Consider the following 17965-nt stretch of genomic DNA (forward strand, 5'->3'; position numbering starts at 1 on the left):
TCAGAAACACAGAGTTTTGTTTGACTCAGGCATTCCTTCAAACATAAAACCCTCAGAGCAAAACTTCTGCCCATATTCTTTGAACAATATGGCCTGGATAGGGCTGAGGATCAGATTACACCAAGGCTTATCTGCAGATGACCTGTGGGCATTTAGTGATGCCCAATTTTACCATTACGCATTTAGAAGGAACACTTCAACTGCACTCCAAGTTAGTATTTCACTCCGAGTTAGTATTTCTTTCCTTAGCTGAGGGCGAGGGCAGAACAACAGCTCTACACCAGGACATTAGGACAAGGCTGAAGAAAAGCACTTGCCCCTGCCTTGGGAAAGGTTCTTGCCTTTTTTCTCAACTAATGAAACAGAAGGCAAAGCCAAAAGAGAAGAGGCATATCACTTACAGGCTCTACTGCTGGACTGCCCAGAGAATCGTATTTTTAAATGCTGTAAGGTCATCAGCCATGGGAGCCAGCTATCACAGATGTCTTCAAGATAAAATCTACACATCTCCAGAAGATACCATGCTCCTGACAAGCCCAAGTTTCTGGGTTCAATACTGTAGCAACTGGCTGAAATTTTGTAACTTAGGGTCAGAGCGCAGCAGGCTGTCCCCACGGAGGAGAAGCCGTGGCCCCTGTGGCAGGAGGACCCGGCGCAGGCCGTGGCGAGTGGCGGCTTCTCAGGCTAGCCCGGGGGCAAAGGCGCCGGGAAGAAGAGGATGGCAAGGCAGCTATAGTGCTGGGCACCATCTCGGAGGCCCTGGCAGCCTCCCCGGCGTCCTGGGCCAGGGGCAGCACACCTGCGCGGCCTCACCGCGGGCTCAGCCCGCTCTTGGCACCGCGGCCGGGGGCGGAGAGGAGGCGGAGCCAGGGGCTGCGGTGTGTCGGCGGGCCGGGGCCGCCGCCTCGGGGCTCCTCCGCCGCCAGCGGCCCCGGAGAGCCCCCGAAGGAGGCCGCTGTCAGCCGCGCTCCTCGGCGCAGGCGCAGTGGGCTCCCCCGGTCGAGCCCCCCGGCTCCGCCGCAGCCCCACCGGCTCCCCCCCGACGCCGGGCCGGCCCCGGGGCCCGCGGGCGGCTGTGGAGAGGCCGGCGGGATGGAGCAGCAGCGTCCACAAGGGTCCTCGCCCGCCCCCCCCCCCCCCGCCTTTTATTTTGAGCTGGGCAGGCTGTTAAGAGCGGCCTAGCCAGAAGCGTATGAAGTTTAACAAAGAGGAGCGCAAGGTCCTGCGCCCGGGATGACATAATCAAAGGCCCAGTACAGGCTGGGACTGTGGGGCTGGGGAGCTGCCTCGCTGAGAGGCGCCCAGGGGTCCCGGTGGACAACAGGCTGAAGACAGTCAGCAGTGTGCCGCTGCAGCAGCCGAGGCAAATCAGATCCCAGGCTGCATCCACAGGGGCATTACGGGGGCAAAGGCGGAGAGAGAGATGGGATGTTCCCCCTCTACTCAGTGCTTGTCAGGCCACACCTGGAGTACTGTGTCCAGTTCTGGTCCCCACAATTCAAACAAGATGCAGGCTGGAGAGGGTCCAAAGGAGGACCACAAAGATGATCAAAGGGCTGGAGAACCTGCCCTATAAAGAAAGAAAGACTGAAGGAGTTAGGTCTCTTCTCCCTGGGGAAGAGGAGGCTCGGGGGGACCTCATTGCAGTATTCCAGTACTGAAAGGGCAGCTCCAGGGAGGACAGAGGTTCTCTCTTCACAAGGAGCCAGATGGAGAAGACAAAGGGCAATGTGTACAAGTTGCTCAGGGAGAAGTTTCATCTTGATATAAGAAAAAAATTTTACAGTGAGAACAATCATTCACTGGAACAACCTCCCCAGGGGTGTGATAGAGTCCCCAACACCGGAGGTTTTCAAGGTGCAATAGGACAGGGTGCTAGGTAATTTCAGCTGGGCTCACTTTCCCACAAAAGGTTGGACCAGATGATCTTCCGAGGTCCCTTCCAACCCAGGCTGTTCTAGGATTCTGTGATTCTCTCTGGCATAGGAGACAGGGGAGAGGACAAAAGATGGAAGTTACTTGACCATGGCCAACATGGATCAGCCAGTGGGCAGAGAGAGAACTAAGAGTGGAGACAAAGCTGCAGGGACAGCTAAAGCCTTCCGTGGACATTAGTACAGGAGCCATTCTCTGAGGTGTCTTTTCTGTATACCTGAGGACTGATGGCTCTGGTGTAGTGAGGTAGTAAATGATCTCTGGACACTCCCTGGTTCAGTCTAGCTCTGCTGTGAGGACAGCAGTACAGCTAAACTCTACAGAAAACAACATCTCTTTTATTTGCTGTTATGTTTGTAGGACACAGAATCTAGACCCATGTTTAAATGCCACAGCCTTTAATGGTCTCCACAATTTAATGAAACTTTAATAGAAGTGACTGTCACTGTTTCAGTTCAGTCCCTCTTTTTGCACATAGAAATCCCTCCAAGGGGGTGTTCCTCTGCCATCATCTCTGAGGCATTCTTCCCCTCCTCTTCAAGATGGGGAGGGAATCTTGCTGGCAATTTCTAGAGAAAATAGAGTTTAATTTCTTGGAGGTGTTTTGTTGACAAGAAAATAGAAAGCATGTGTCTCTGCTTCTCTTATTGTACTTCCAAGTAATGAAAGTATTTAAGGAGGTACAATTATGGACTTGGCAAGCACCTGGGGCTCTTGGAACTGCTTTTTCACACTGAATAAACACTGCAGTTAATCTGTTTATGTTGCACTGCACTGGAAAACTATCTCCAAGAAAAGGCTACAAGTATGTATTCTCCACTCCTTTCCTTTGTTTTTAATGTTAAATTAATAACTTGTTTAAATGATTTTATTTCTTCTTTTTTATCTCTATTCACAAGACAGCAAGTCAAAAGCAGTTTTTAATTAACAAAGATATAAACCTAGGGATTACTGCACTAGGTCAGACCAATGATCCATTCTGGTTTTGACAGTGGCCAACGGGAGATGCTTCAAAGCAATGTGTAGGAAGCACTGTAATGAACAATAACAGCGTAACTTCCTGCAGGGACCTGAGGTTCTTAACACACACATCTTACTGCTTGCACATGCACCCACCGTGAGAGCTGATATCCCTTCATTTAAACAAATAAATATATATGTATGCATATAGACCATTATCTTTGTCTACATTCATGTTGAATCTTTGATGTCATGTAATTTTTAAACCTGTTCCTCCCTTAGAGTCAATTATGTCTTGTGGCAGTAAGTTATATAATTTAAATAAGCAGTCTGTGAAAAACAAATGAACAAAAAAGCCCCCAAACCACAAACTACATGGTTTAAAAAGAAACTTTGTTAGGATGAGGAGAGAGCATACAAGCCTACCCACTGCCTGCCATCCACACCTCTCACATCCCCACAGTGCCTGTGGTTATTGGATCAGGGATATTACAGGGTATAGTATCTTTGCCTATCCCCCTCGGTATCAGGTTATGTATCAATTATCTGTGAATTTGCCTAACCCCCTTTTGTTGATACTGTGTGCTCCCACAACTGCAATTGCATCCCAGTTCACTAACAGCTTTGTAAATAAGTTCCCTCCTTTTATCTGTTTTCAGACAACCTCTTACCAAATATAGAGTGCCTCCTAGCTCTCATACTGCAGGATTTGATGGATTGTCCTTCTGCTTTCACCTTATCATCCACTAGCTTTGTAAAACTCAGTCCTTTCCCCTTCTCAGCCTTCTCCAAACAGAGGATTCCCAGCTTCTCTAGTTTCTCCTCATAAATGCAAGTGCTCCATCCCTTTAACTGCATTATTTACCTTTCTCTGGACCATTTCTAACTGCACTATCTCCTTCTCGAGATGCAGAGACAAGAACTGTGCATAGCATGGCATTTTTATTGTAATCGTGATTAAAAATACTACAATACTTTTGATTCCTTAGCACCTATGTGCCTTATACATGGACATTTCAGATGGGTTTATGCATGAACAGGGGACACAGCATTGAAAAGCTCCCTATGCCATGACCAGTCCCTTGGATAAGTGGGAACATACAGGAACCCAGAAACCAAAGGTGCAGCTGGTCTGCAAATTATTTTCTCTCAGAATATGGCTTGCCAAAACAGTAGAGGTCTAGTACAAGGCAATTTTGAATGTGGACAACGTAAGTCATCAGAACAGGCTGAAGTCACTATTTTGTATGTTATACAACAGAGCTAAGCCATACTTGCCACAAGCATGCAATGTAAACTAGAGCCCTTAGCTGCAGTATAGTCCATGGAGACTGCTCGAGTCATGGTAATACCTGATAGGAAGTTTTACTCTGGAAATGTTGACACTCATGATGCATGTATGGCCTCTGTACCTGCTGCCTGTAACAAAACTCTCACAAGAAGAAACACTCTGAGTACTGTATAGGAACCCAACACATGGTCTGAAAAGCAGAGGTCATCTTCTGCCCTGCTGTCTAAATTAAAGAGAGCAATGGCTGGTTCAAATTGCCCAGTGCTAAGTTTGGCTTACTGTATTGCCTGGGGAGCAAAACCATCAGCAGCCATCAGTAGCAGGCAGTATAGACAAGGAGGCTCTGCTTCTCTCTACTGACTTTATAACTCCCTGAATATGGCCTTAATGTTCATGTTAAAAAATATGCAAACTGATCCTTTGTTCCTGCTCTGAACTCTTCATAGTGTACTACGAACTATGAGCAAATCTTGAGAAGATTACACAAATACTACAAGTTAGCAAGTGGATGCTGAGCCTTGAAAGAGAATCACTGTGTGTCCCCCTGCTGCTCTTAGTCCCTAGAAAAGAGTGGCCAAGAATTTGAAAACATGGCTAGAAGATTTTCTTTTCAAGTCCGTAAAGCTTTACACTTCATCTTTTTCTCCTATTTTAGGCCCAAATCCTATAGTTTCATTTAAGTATAAAGTACCAGAGCACAGAAGTCAGTAAGAGCCCTTTTATTGACTTCAGTTGGCATTGTATTGGGACTGGTGTTTTTAAAATCATAACAGTACAAGAAGGTAAAAACTGTGTGTCCATAAGGTTAAAGAAAAGTGTGTGTGTTTAAAACATTGAAGAAATTGTTCTGAGAACAATTCATCTTTCTGAAAATATGAACCCTGTGATGCTGCCAAGGTCAGGGAGAGCTGTGATAATTTAGTGCGTAAGTGCTAGTCATACAGCACAATGCCACATTATTTAATTTTGTAACACATTCGTACAACTGCCTGACAATAGCCATGGACGTTAACACTACCTGTGGACTGAGGTCAAGGGAACGTAGTTTAACGTTAAAACAAAAGAGCTAATTGGATTCCTGTTCAAGTTCTAGCTTATTATGTGATCGGAGTTACTTTTCCTCTTTCTGCCTCGGTCAGCTCATCTGGAAAGGAGGACCACAGTGTGACTCATGACAAATGTGAAAGAAAAATGCAGTGCATATGCCTGGCTTATTGGCCATTCTTCCGAATTTCTCTGTCCCCTTTTTTGCCATGCAACTCTGGTTTGTGAATTCCAGGCCTTTTCCCTCAGAGAGTGTAATGCAGCTCACCTTGTGAAATGGGAAGGACTAGTGTTAAAAAGGAGAAGCCATCTTCAGCTGTAAAAATTAGATGTCTTGCTAATGCCAAAATTAATAATACAGAGATATTTGAGGCTTACATTTCATTCTTACAACTGGCAGTGCACAGAATAATTTTTAAATAAGACTATATCACATACCCAAAACCTTATAGACAAATAAGCGCTATCCCCTTTCCACAGACGAGAAGCATAAACACAGAGCAGTTAAATGAGCAATGCAAGGAGACTGAAGAAATTCAAGACTGAAAAAAACAAAACCCCAGAATTTTTGTCTCCTTGTTTCTAAACTCATAAAAAAGACCTTTCTCTCAAAAAATTGGATTAAATAATTTAATTAAAGACATAACCTTGTTTTATATTAAATTGCATGCAAAGCTCTCTTCTGTTTGCAGAGGAGCTAAGAGTCACCCTCTGAAATGGCTGTTGTATAGTGTGACTTTCAAAATAATATCCTTTCAGTGCATAAAAGGAGAGAGCAAAAGATATATGTCCTCTGGCTCAACGTGTATGGTTGTCTCTGAGGAGTTCATACAGATGATCAGACCACAAACTGTCAAATGCACAGGAGTGGGGATGTCAGTAGGGAGAATAGTCCTGGCTTGAAACTAGAACAGACTCAATTGCCATCAAACTTCAGGAAGGAAGAACCGGCGAACCCCTCGCATCACACACCCTTTGCACTGCCTGGGTGCAGAGCTGTGCCCCAGTAATACTGAATTTTGAGCTGCAGCCTTTCCCTTTGGAAGTCCTCCCCCTCCCTAGCCCCCTTGCATGCAGAGCTGCCCACAACTCCCTGAGCAGCAAATGCCTTAGTTTTATTTTTGGTAAGGACCACTGCAGGGTTCATCCCTGTAAGCACAAACTGATAAACAGGCAGTTTCAGTCCCCACAGGCTAAACTTAAGTTCCCTCTGCAGATGTATTTTTGCTATAAGCTGTGGCACACTGTTGTGCCATGTAAGAAATGTACTTATTCAAAGAAGTGGTTTTAAGTTCAAAGATAATGTCATGTTCATTTGAATATAAGCATGAACAACACACTCACAAACACACTTTCTGTCTCCCTACATCCCTATCTCAGCTGTAGGCAGGGTGGTAATATATAAAGAGAGAGCAGGTGGGATTTTTTTGGGGTGGGGAAGAAAAAGGCTTATAGCTCTAAAGCTAAGTTCACTGCCTATTCCACATTGTGGAAATGAAACAAAAATGTCTCATGAATTGAGCAGGCATGCTGCAAAATAAAAAGAAACAATAGCATGCAGATAAATGCAGGAAATTCACTGATTAAAACGCAGGATTTTATTTCAAAAGAGTTTGGGCAGAGTCTCCATTTTTCCCACACTGCTTCTATCACCTGTATGAAGGGGCCACTGGACTTACACACACAAAAGCCATTTATCCACTTATATTTGGTATCTCGCAAGGTCTGAGTCCTCAAAGAGCTCAGACATAAGGAGCTTTCGGGTTGGCACCTACCTAAATAGCCTCACTTGCTATATGTAAATGGTCTCCTTTGCCACAGAGATTTTGCTGAAGGCATTTGCTCTATGCATGTAACTGACACCATTCAGAGGAACAGGGTTAGGACTCTGATCTCCCTATGTAGTCAGAGAAGAGGGATAAGCACCATAAGTGGAATGAGAGAGAGGCTGGAGGACTAACACAATGATTTAACATGCTTTCTGTGAGCAGGCAGTCCCAATGTCTGAACTTCAGTCTCTGATAGTCCATTCCCTGCCTATTATGTTTTATAAAATCATCTTCTGCACATCAGCAGTGTAAGACTGGAATCAGGGATTCCAGTGCCACGTCATAAATCATGGCACCTTGTGTCAGTGACACTTGAAAGACAAAATGTGAGAATCTGTCTATAATGATATCCTTTAACTCAGGCGAAATCACTTTGGCCTTTCAGTGTGTTTGCAAACACCATTGCTGGCAACCCAAATGGCCCTGCTTCAGGGTCTGATCCTGATCTCACTGATTTGATCATGCATACTAACTTAGACGTTTTACTGTGATAAATGGTCATATACGTAAAATCAAAATGGAGCCTTCAGCAGACTTTTTACAATAGCACGGGAAAATAATCTCCCCACTACTTATTCCATTATCACAGACTAATTGGAAGACCTGGAAAAGTCCCTCCATGTCATTAGCTGTCTGTGAGATGAGAGAGCTGCAGCAGATCAAATTCTTCACAACGATGGCTATCATAACACAGGAGGTATCTGAAGTCCAGGCTGTAACTTACCACTCCCATTGCACAAGAGATGCGCAGTGATGAAATATCCCCAAAACGGGATTAAACAATTATGTTTAGAAACACAAACACATAGAGACCTCCCACTAACTCAGCAGATTCTTTTGAAAGTTGGCACTGTCACAACAAACACAGTCGCCTGTAGCACCCTTCCACCACTCCTGCTGACAGCGCTAGTGAGGAGGAGGAGGTGCTGAGTACTTTGTTATTATGAGGAGGAGGATAGTGTTGGGAAAGGTGTTGAGTTTGACACAGAAGTATCAAGAGCAGGAAAGTGAAAGTCAAGGAAATCAGCCTTGTGCCATCTAAAATTGCTCTGGCACTAAACCTACAAAAATCAATGACTGCTTTCACAGGAGTTTTCACATAAACCTGAGGGAGCATACAGCACAAGTTGCACCAGATGGAAAGTCACTGGAAGTAGAGATTGAGACAGGAGCAACGTTGGTATCTATCAGCTACATCAAACACAGAATTCACAAACAGTAATTAGGGCTATTCACATCTATCCCTGCCTTTTACATCTGCCGTATCAGTGTGGAGGGCGAGACAGCACAGAGAGAAAACTGAGATGCTATAAATATATCTGCAGGTAGTAAAAGGATTGTTTATACTCTTATGTATTTGTGCCTTTTATCTGAGTAAAAATTTGGTAATACAACAGTCTGAACTTTAGGTTAGAAGTTATTTTTCCCTGGTTCCACCTTTTCAAACCCATTTCATCACAGCAGCCCTTCCTTGCCCTCCCTCACAAAAACACCCCTCCCCACACCATATTTAAAACCTTCTCACAAAGAAAACTGAAGGAAAATAATTTTTGTGCAACTTATCCATCTTTCAAAGCAGCTTCTGGCAGGAGAAAGCTGAGTGATGAGTCCATAGAATAATAAATAATAACAATATTGAGCAGTTCTGCAGAGCAAATATATGTTGAAAAACTTCTCCTCTTGAGTGCCTGACATTATTAATTTGTTCTCCAAATATGCTAGTGAGGGGAGTCAGCCCATTTTTACAGACAGGAAAAGTGACCATATAGATTTCAATAACTGTTTAAGACACAGAGGAGTCAGTTCCAGAAACTGGGCAGAAAAACTCACAGGAGATCACAGTCCATATCCATGGCAATATTTGGGTAGAGCCCTGGCACCACAATAATTGCTATCAGCAAGTGACACATGCTTGGCATTTTTGACACCTGTGAATAATACCCTCCCTGAACTTCCTTTCCCTGTGGTCCAGAAGAAGTATGTCCTAGGCCTTAAGAAGCAGCAAAGGCTGAACAGAAGTTCCTGTAGTCACTGATGACAGAACTATTTCTAACCCCTTCCCAGCTTCTGCTTAAAGGGGTTCAAACTCATGCTAATCTACTGCCTAAGTAATATGTAACATCCAAACAACCCATCCTGAGTTGCACAGACACCCACTGGGGACATCCTTTCCCAGCACTCCTGTGGAACTGCAGCATTTTTTAATTTTTTTACCATGATGACTGTGTTTTCAGGCCCATTACTGCACAGCAGAGATTTCAGATGAATTGAGGGGAGGGGGAGAAGACCTGAACTGACTTGCTGTATCCACATGAAATGGTTAGTGAATGACCTTGTGTCCAACCTTCTAACATCTAAGACAAAAGCATGGAAAAGCTGAACAAAGGAAAGCAGGAAAGCTCACTGAACAGGGGGTGTATAGAGGTGTGGGGGTTTTATTTGTTTGCATAGAAATTGAGGTTGATAAGCAGCTAGCTTAATTTTAAGCATCTTCCTGGTTCATAGTACTTGTAGTAGAGTCACAAAAGTAACAACAATTTCCAGGACCAGTACAACACCAAAAGCAGGTCAAAATCTTGCTTGCTCACACTAATGAGCTCTCAGAAATCAATGGATTTAGGGATTCCTGTGCGGACAAACATCACTTGCCCCAGGTTCCCCTGATAACGGCTTAGTGATGAAACCAACCTTCAGCCTCCCTTTTCCTTATAGGATTGCTTATGAGCCAGATTATAATGCAAAAGTAACCCAGGCAGAGGGATGGCTCTTCTGTGTCACCTCCTGCTTGCTCTAGGCAATTGCTCGCACTGGCACACCAGTATGATATGGCACACGCTGATGCTAGGGCTCTTGCTTTTGCTTTTTAGAGCTATTGATTTCCTGCCCTTTCTTGTAAAGGATTCTGTGAACTGGAAGCAGTTAAAGGTTAACTGCAAAGATTCCATTAAAAAGAATATTTTAAAATTGTTCAAGATCCTAAATCATTAGTAGTTAAATACCTACACCTAAGAATCACACTGAAATTTATGTCTTTAGGCAATGAAGTTCCAAGAGTTACCTGCCAACATGAGCGCCCCAGACTCTGCTCGCTCTGCTACAGCTTGGCACCCGCAGGCAGCCTGCATCAGGTCCTGGCAGTAGTGCTGGCTGTCACGGGGGATCCTCCACTTGACATCTCACTAATAAGAAGAGGAAGAAGAAATGGGTTTTACTGGCTGGCAGAGCCTTTAAGTAATCAAAGTCTGGCATTTTGGTGAGAACGAAAAGTCAGAAGGAGATGCTGGGAGAAGGGGAAAACATGTCTCTACCAGCACTCCTATCCCTGGCATCTGTATGACCGAGTAAGAGCAGGAAAACATGAGTCTAACCCTGTGGTAGAGAAACAGCATCTCTACTAGTCAACATCAACAACTCCTGGTGGGGTGCCTGGGGGAAAGGGCTGGCGAGGAGCAAAAAGAAACATTAAAGCAACAATATGCACTGAACACTCCTGCCAGAGGGTAAGAGAAGTGAGGAAAAGGATTGCTGCCCAAAATACAGCGTGCACATATGTGTGCATGCATGGAGGGGAAGTTTACATACATCTTGTTTACAAGCTGTAACATTATAAACTGACATTTCTGTTATTGTGTTTGTGTTTCCCCATTTATGCTTCTTTTTTCTCAGCAGTATTTTCTTTGCTTTATGCACAAACTTAGGCCTTAGCAAAAGAGGAAAGTTTGCTGCCTGAGAGCACCAAGGGGAGCCATTTCACTCGCCTGGGGATCTGCGCAAGTATGTGTGTTTGTTAACTTTAGGAAGAACCTCCTGACATCTGAACCCAGCATCCACTGCTGCTGACAGCACCTGGCAGAAGGGCTACATCCTGCGCATCCTTTGGCAGTTTTTCTGTGAAGTGGCTACAACAGAGCTACAGTACAGATGGTCCTTCATTTGGGGCTGTTTGGATCCAGACCCTTCATTTGGGTCTGTCTGAAGGGAAACTGCCTTCAAGATATGCAAATATTTTGGTTTTAAAGCTATACGGACATGGCTCAACTAAATTCCCTTCTCTCCTTCAGTGCCAGTTCTACCTGTCATTCAGGCAATGCAAAGGCTTCCCCTACTGTATCCAAAAAATTCTCTGCAGCTTCTGGTTCTGTATCACCACCCAAACCCTAACGCTGGGGACACAGCCAAGGGGACAGGCTGTAGGGGGAGGGCACCCCAGCAGCCTCACGGGGCTGAAGTTCCCTTGGGGACACTGAAATGAAATGCTACTCTATCCTGGGGCTTAACCAGCCTTGTACTGGTGGATTTGAGGAGGAGCAGAAATGAGGGGCATGATGTGATACTTAAAACATACCCTGTAGGATCTATCCCCTACAAGGGATTCAGCCACAATAGGTTCATTCAGTCTTCTTAGTCATTAGAGTATTTTCAGCATTATTTTTTAAAGATTTGTTCTACCTCCTAAAGAATTGCTCTCAATGCAAAAGCAGAATGATGAATACATCTTCCCTTTCCCTGCTGAATCCAACTTTGAAAAACATAATGCTTCTCATCTTATTTCCTCCCCAAGTCAAAATAAGCCAACCAAATCCTGCAGTATACCTATCAATACAAACAAAAGATGCAGAGGTGTTTTTTTGTAGCAGAAATAAACACAGTTTAAGGAATGATTTTCCTTTCATGACAGCTTAAGGTCCTTCAAACTTGACAGAATTGATTACTGAATCAAAGCAAAGGAAGGCAGGGAATGGAGTTTTCTTGCATGCACCTGTGATGTTGTACACTCTGTGTGCTACAAGGAAGGAAGTGAAATGCTTGAGCTATCGGTAAGGAAAACCCAGAGAGGAAAAAGAAGAAGGGATATCTTGGGATTAGCTTTAGCGTAACATCCTACAGTATGTTTACTTTTCTTTTCTCCTCCATCTCATATTTCTTCATGGGATCAGTCCCCAGCCCTGCAGACCCTCCCAAGAGTACAATGCCCCTTTCGTGTATTGTACGAGTGGCGCTGAGAGTACAGCAGCTTCAAAACATAAAAGGAAAAAAAGAGTCTCCCTCAACGCCATCATCATTTTTAAAAAAGGCAATTGATGTCGCCTGAAGCAGCAGCTATGAAGCCCAATTATACCACATTTCATTCAAGTGTCAAAAATTGGAATAATAATAACCAACAACGAGGAGCATATATAGGAAATGATGCTGCCATCTTCTTTTGTTTTGGCCACACGTTTTCATAAATTCATGCTTCGAGCAGACCCAGTGCCACATTCCTTCAAGGACTTTCTTGTTCGCTATTGTTTTCAGTTCTTAACAATTGGCTTCCCTGACTACTTTCCTTGTGTTGACAGTCGCTCACAGAGCCTCCATATGCTCTCACTACTTGGGTAGTCAATCATTTGTGAATTAGCTACCCAATCAAATATCTACAAGAGGCTGGTAGTGTTTATTCATTGCTGGTGTTTTGAGTGAGTGTATTGCTTGCAAAAGGTGTCAGATTAAACACGCAGAAATGAATTTATTCACAGAATATGGTTTGCATAGTCGGAAACAGAGAGACAAGCACTGGCCTGAGTTCACACTGGTTTTCTGTTGGGTTTTTTTCCTTTGTTTTGTTGTGGCTTACACCATGCCTGAGGTAAGATGTCCCTGGACTCAGGAAGACTTCAGCCACCTGCTTACTTAAAATGGGATATTTGGAAAGAGGCTGGAATCTTGGCTGGAAGCAAGAGAGCAGCTCCAGGGGCTGCCTCAGTGTGGAGGACAGAAAGGTTAAAGCAATCAAAGACATCCCGATGGCATGTTTTTCTCATCTTAGATCATGGAGGTGCATACTGCAGCCCTGCAAAACACGTTCCTCTTTGCATCAGCAATATTCCTGCATTCCCAGCTGCATGGATAGAGCCTTCATAACCCCTTGACAAAGAACACAAGAAGCACTTGCGCATGATGCTATGTATGATCTCAGACAAAAGCAGTCCCTCTTTTAAGATCTGCCTCAAAACACCAACACAACACTCTCCTTAGCTGTCATTTTGGGGGAATTTAAAAGCATTTTAATACTGACCAACATAGCCTAAAACAAGCAATGCCAACCTGCAGAAGAGCCAAGCTTTCATACAGCAGAGTTGTTCCAAATCAGGATTTTCACTTGCCTGTCAGAGACACTGCCTAATTCAGACCTGAACACAAACCTTCACAGGTTTTAAATACACAACTCAGGTGAACTTGCCTCCTTTTAGAGGAAAAGGGCAAAAAAGTTGAGGTAACGAGGCTGTGTTTGGTGATCTCGCTTTACAGCCCAGGTTTATGCTAAAAGATGACTAACATATATATCCACATATATGTGGATATATGTTCCATATTTGTCACCTTTACTTGACTTTAGAGATTACCAGTAATCTATTATAAGCAAAAAAATATTTTAACTGCCAGTCCAAAGGAAATGTCACTGGTGATGAGAGAATTGAGTTGATTTATTTTCTTCTTATGAATCATTGTCACAATAAAGGGCCTGCATGACAACTCTGACCTCAACAATCATTGGAAAACCCAATTTCTTCGAAATTATGAGTTGGCTGGTCCTTATATTGATAGTTCATGGTGACGATGACAATGATGCACAGGGAGAAACGTAACTTAGCTGCTTGTCATAGTTCTTGCTTCAACTGACTTCGAGCAGCATTTACTATTCTGTATTAATAGAAATTAAAATATTAAACACTTACTCATTAAGGTATGCAGATATGATTCACAGGGAACTAGTAAGAAAATGCTATTTTTAAGTGGAGATATTACAGTGAAGAATACTTCAAGTTAGAGCCTCCCAGAAGAAATATACACTACTTGTTTATTCAGTGTCAGTAGGAATAACAAAAATTTGTTTTATTGGTAATAGTACATCGATACCTGTTAGGCCAATGGCAATTTTCCTGAAGTTTTCCCTTCTTCAGAATTCATGAAAGAAATTTAAAACACTCAAGGCAAATGTTCAGTGCTAGGGACAGTAATGGAAAGAATCAAAGTGGAACTACCTGGACTGTACATTAAATAAAAGGCAGAGAATGAGCACTGAGTGAATTTTTATATGTTCACGTTACAACAAACTAGTCAAAGATTCTGACCCCTGGCACTGGAGAAATCTTCCCAGTTTTGATATTTTCAATAAAATAATTCCCAAGAGGGCTGGAAAAAACACTCTTGCTCTCTCTTTTTCTTTCAATAAAATGAGACCCCATCTGTATTATGAAAAAAAAATACTAATAATTTGATAGTGTTCTGAAGTAGCTTTTATAAAGCTTTTGCTTGTGATTTAATATTGCCCAGGAAGTCCATCAGATTTTCATGGCTTTGCTGGAGAAAGAAATGTGCAGCATCATAGCTCGTGCAGTCAACAACTTCTACATTGGCAAAGATAATGCTGAAGGTGATGTGCTTAAATCTTCTACAGCCAACCCAGGCTACAATGGAAGGAATCTGGAGAGGAGCTAATTTCAATAATGTGGTATGTGTAGGTCCCATCTGTACACAAGAAATCGCCTGATAAGTATGAAATGTGTTCCCTACACTGAAATGACTTCAGAACATCTCTGCTTTTAGGGCCCTGATGGCAGGAAGGCTTCTCTGCTGACTCCCTCTGAGCTGATTGTACACAAATATTTGAGTATAGTGCAAGATTATTACTTGAAGGGAAAAAAAAAACAGGCAAGAGAGTTGGGCAGCAGTGTGTAATAACGAATAGGTGCATGCAGTCAAAACAATTAATGTCACTTTGCAAGGTCTTTTGGAAATACATCAACAGAGGGAACCTACAGATGGCTCTTTTTCAGTGCATTTTGGAAGGGGGTAGAATAGGCCATGCTACTGTAAATCGCAGGCTAAAAGATGAGAATGACAAAGAAAAAAAAAAGAGAGCGAGAAAGAAGGTTGTTTTTTTTTTCCTTCTGAATTTGCTCTTCACAAATAAAGCAAAATAAAATCGGGCATGTACAGCCAGGGCAAAGATTGAATCAGAGGATGGATGGTCTAAGGCAACAGATACACCAAGCTGACCCATAGTGCCATAATGCTGGGAGAGGACCAGAATTTTCCAGTGCTCAGCACCAATTAAGGCCAGGTTTGCAGAAAATGTCCTTCCCAGGAGGGCCAGCATAGCAGAAAGCATTTGGCTCCCTCTTGGTGTTTGCAGAAATGTTTTCAGAAGACCTTCTTTTCCTGGCATGCTGCCCTCTTTCTATACCTAATTATTTAAACAGGACTTTGAAAGTCCAAATTATCATCTCCCTGATTCTCAGTTTCCTATCATGAAAATAGGAGTAATAATAAACTTCTTCCACGGCCTAGGAGCAAGGAGGATAAATGCAGAGGTGCTTAATGCTCAGAAACTTCACTGCTGGGGGTCAGATAAGGATATGATTTTTGCACCAGCAATTCTTACTTTGCTCTTGTTGTGGTGTTACCTTTCATGAAGTACTCAAACATTCAGAATAAAATCAGATCCTAAAGCAGCATTGCCCTCTGCTCTCAGAAATCTTCCATTTCCAAAATGTCTGAGCTGCATTGCTTGCTGAAACTGTCTCCCCCTTTCAGAGATCAGTCTTGATTCCATTCCTTCACCTTCAGTTTGCCCAGAGCTTTGTCCTGCTTTTCTCAGGCAGACAGCTGATGAGCTTGACACGTACAAGAGCATTACATGTATATGTTTGTGGGTCTGTATGTATATATTTTTATATATGGATATATAAAATATATACATATATGTATGTACATGTTTAACCAGTGTTATTGCTGGGAAAGGATGGACAAACAGCTTGAACATAACTCCACTCATTTTAAAACACCAGGTAGTTGAACGTATCAGAGGAGTAGAGAACAACACTTGCTCAGCGACAGAAAATAGACTGTTTCTAGGGTTATTCTTGCCCTCATTGGCTCCATGTACGTAATGATGTCCCAGTGTACTGTAACTCACAGCAATGTTGGCAGACAGCAAACATTGTTGGAAGCCATGCCAAGAGGAGAAAAGATTGTTCTTTTGCTCTTATATTTTCAAGTACAGTCTTGCATTTGCCTTATTTATCACTAGTCAGTCGAATGGACAGAAGAGGTGAATTTACCAGATACGGCTATCCTGTTAGCTTTCTCATTGCCTTTTCCTATAAACATTCACAAACCTTTTAAAAAGTGGCCATTGCCAAGTCACAGAAAGGTCAGGAGCCTGTCGGTGAAGTTCTGCGGTATCTCCCAGCTCTGGCAAGACACCACTTCAGGTCTGAGTAAGCCACATGCACAAAAGAAGGCCATATTGTACATGATGTGGGCTCACTAGCCAGCCAATGGGTGGTGATCCTCGGTGGGCCCAGGGACAAACACAAAGATGACAAGTTTTGTGGAAAATCTGAAGAGCTAATGAGATACCCTATAGGTGTGTCCTATAGGTTTGGGGGTCAATACTGTGAATGCTACACTGGGCAAAAGCTGCTGAGGAACAGCATAGATAAACAGTATTATTTCCATTTTTTAGGGGCAAGAATAAGTGGAATTATTTCATCATGTAAGTCATAACCACAAAGAGTTTTCCACCATACTAGTTCCCTGCAAAAATGTTTGAAGACTTGAGCACAGCTGAAGGAAGGACTCACAATAAAAGAAGGATCCTCCTCTGTATTTTAACAGTGACTTCTGAAGAGCACTTACCATGTTTTACTTCAGAAGTACATTTCTGCATGCGTACAAGTGTAAGAAGTTTCATCGAGTTTGGAGAGAAAAGGCAAAAGCTTTTAACATTAGTCAAGGACACAGAGTGGTTAAAGTGATATTTCCTTCCCCTGTTTTAACCAATTACTCCTGCACTCCTGTGTATATGATTTCAGGCTACTCTGTTTCAGGAAAAGCCTGGGAAGACCCCTTTGCTGAGGAGGAACTATGTATTTTCAGCATTTGTTAGTCTATTTTCTTAATAGCTTGGTAAGCAAACTGTGCTCCTTAGCCAGAGCCTGGTAGATACGGTGCAAAAAAAGTTATTTCTGCACCTACACTGACAAACAGAGACTACATGGTCTGTGGTACCCGCCTCTGATCCTGTTATGGGTAGCCTCTTCAGAAAGTTTCACTTTCTTTAGGACACCTCAGAGAGCATCATCTTGCCAGTGAAAAGTTTTAGCATTTTCCAATACCTGAGAGTGCTGCTCTAACCTGTGTTTAGAACAAGAAAATAACTCTGTGGCTTTTTGTGGTGTCTATCACATACCAATCCATAGCTTCTCCTCTGGCTTTAAACAGATGAGCATCACAATCTTCCCCTTCCCTTCTCCTGTCTAATTAAGAAGAGGTTTTGGATTAGGTTCTTCTCCCTATCCAGATGATGATATTCAAGCTGAACTATGAGCTCCTTCAGTCGCTCCTCTTCCACTTCAGCCCTCTCCATCCATCTTCTACAGTATCCCATATGATCACCTATTATGTTTTGCTTCATGCCTCCTCTCTGCTGTGTCTGAGGGGCTGAGACTGGGGAGATGCTAAGGGGGAAGGGCTGCTGCTGCTCACAGATGGTCAGGCAAAACTAACGAAGAATGAGACAGTTCCTTGTTCTACAGCTCCAGCATCTCCAGGCCTTAACATGAAACCACACCATGTAGAGCTTTTCACTGAGTGCAGGATATCGAGGGATAGGGTTTTCATGTTGCCAGTCATACTGTTCTCCCATAACCCAACCCACACCTTATCTAGTATTCTACACTGGGTGAATAGACTCTGTAGTCTACTCTGTAGCTCTCAGGGGGAGCTTTTCCTCCAGGACATTAGGGTGTACCTGGAAATGGAAATTACTGGCAAGAGAAGGTTGCAAGAGGACTTGGCGTAAGTCATGAAGTCAGGTCCCAGGCTTGCTAACCACCAGGACCTTCTCCTAGCTTCCTAC

The 17965-nt window shown here is 43.3% G+C and overlaps 1 long non-coding RNA gene across 1 annotated transcript in view; it reads right to left on the minus strand.

Annotated features, from left to right (window-relative positions):
* LOC138685872 (uncharacterized) overlaps positions 1 to 10338 on the minus strand; it is a 56970-nt gene extending 46632 nt beyond the window's left edge. Inside the window, exon 1 of the long non-coding RNA XR_011325254.1 lies at positions 10118 to 10338. This is a non-coding gene — a long non-coding RNA (uncharacterized lncRNA). The remainder of the gene's footprint in view (positions 1 to 10117) is intronic.
* Positions 10339 to 17965: the final 7627 nt, after the last annotated feature.

This window comes from Haliaeetus albicilla, chromosome 7, assembly GCF_947461875.1.
Source record: "Haliaeetus albicilla chromosome 7, bHalAlb1.1, whole genome shotgun sequence".
NCBI lineage: Eukaryota > Metazoa > Chordata > Aves > Accipitriformes > Accipitridae > Haliaeetus > Haliaeetus albicilla.